The following is a 1,792-nucleotide window of genomic DNA, read 5'->3' as shown; positions in this document are numbered from 1 at the left end:
GACCTGCTGTCCTTCCACAAGCCAGGCAGTTCCGAGGCCATCAGCATCTACTGCAGGTGGGCCGCTTGGGTGGGGCTCAAGGCTCTTTGCAAATGGGTGACTTTGGTTTCCGGGCTCTGACTGCAGGAGCCCCCAGCCTCAGCTGAGAGCCCTACACCAGATCCAGCAGTTTGGCTGTATCTTCTCAGGCATGACAGGGGCCACGTGGGAAAAAAACTGGATTAATAAATCCCTGCCCATGCCAGTGCCCAGGCACAGCCTGGCAGACTCCTGGGCCTGGCTGTGGGGTCGCAGAGACTGGGGGTGCCAGGGGTGCTGATGTGGGGCTCCAGACACAGGGCAGAGACCGTGCAACATCTTGACATCAGGCTGTCCACAGAGAGGCTTCTGCTGGGGCTGCCAAGTGTCTCCTGGGCCCAGAGGGGCTGCAGAGGGAGTCCTGGGCAAACAGCACCCCACCCCAGCAGGGCTGCCCTGCCTGAGCTACCCCCAGCCCCTGGTAAGGCTGCCAGCCCTGGAGCTCAGGTAAGCAGAGGGGCAAACTGCAGGTGGAGGTGTGGGCAGCCACACAGGGGGCCTCAGCGCCTGTGGGCAGAGGCACAGGGTCTCCCGGAAGAAAAGACAGTGCATGTGGGAGGACCCTGAGGAGGGTACAGGCCAGACAGGCCCACCGAATCCTGACTGCCCTGGCGCGACGGGAGGGTCTGAGCTCCAGCCTGGGCTGCAGCACAGGCGCAGAGAAGCGGGTGGAGGAGCCTGGGCCTTGGCTGCTGCGAGTCCTCCCCACTTCTCCCTCCTTCTCCTCCCCGCAGGCTTCTGGAGCCCCGGCCGCCCCCACGACCATCTGGCTCCACCAGCAACGCTCCCCCACACCCTCCCCCACGTCCCTGTTTTTCTCCCTCTCCCCATCCCCAGCCACTGCCCTGGTGGGGAGGGGGCCCTTCCCTGGGAAGGCTTCCTGGCCACTCAGACCTTGCCTTTTGTTGCTGAGTCCTCTTCGGCCCAGGCCGGGGGAAATCGTGCCTGTGCATATTTCTGCCTGGATGTGGGCTGCTCGAGAGCCCACGGTGCGTGCATGTATGTGCACGCGTGTTCCCTGCCCTGCTGTGTGTGCATGTGTGTGCACATGTGTTCCCTGCTGTGTGCATGTGTGTTCCCTGCCCTGCTGTGTGTGCGTGTGTGCACGTGTGTTCCCTGCCATGCTGTGTTTGCATGTGTGTATGCATACATGGGTGCAGGGACATGCAGACCCACCAGGGCCTGTGTTTGGGGTGTGGGCATGGTGTAAGTGGAGGTGCCCCAGGCACACGCATGTGGGGTCTAGTGTGACCACCAGCTGTGGTGTGAGGGTGCGTGGAGCCCCCAGTGGGCCTTGAGGCCAGGCCTGACCCGTCCAACTCTCCTTCAGGACCTTCCTCTTCTGCCACCCACCAGCGGTAGGAGGAGCATCCCTCATCCTCAGTCTCCCCCTGGGGGCAGCCCAGGCAGGCTGACTGGGGTGGAGGGCCTCAGAGCAAATGTCCCCACAGAGGCTGCTATGTCCAGACCCATGGACCTGGCGTGTGCTCCGTCAGCCAGACTCAATGATGTCAGCCACCAAGCACACTCCATCTGTGTGGCTGGGGGGGGCAGGGGCACCTGGCGTTGGAGCTGCCCTTGGCCCAGGCTGCCCCGCCCATGGTGCCAGGCAACTCCTCTTCCTCTGGGACCTTGTGATGGGGGAGAGGCTGCCCGTCCAGCGCCCACCCCTGCTTCTCACCGCCCACAGCACCCTAGCCTGAGAAGCCACAGC

Source organism: Aotus nancymaae, unplaced genomic scaffold (genome assembly GCF_030222135.1).
Source record: "Aotus nancymaae isolate 86718 unplaced genomic scaffold, 86718_ANA_hifiasm-v0.15.2.pri h1tg000049l, whole genome shotgun sequence".
Taxonomy (NCBI): Eukaryota; Metazoa; Chordata; class Mammalia; order Primates; family Aotidae; genus Aotus; species Aotus nancymaae.
This window is presented reverse-complemented; position numbering follows the sequence as displayed.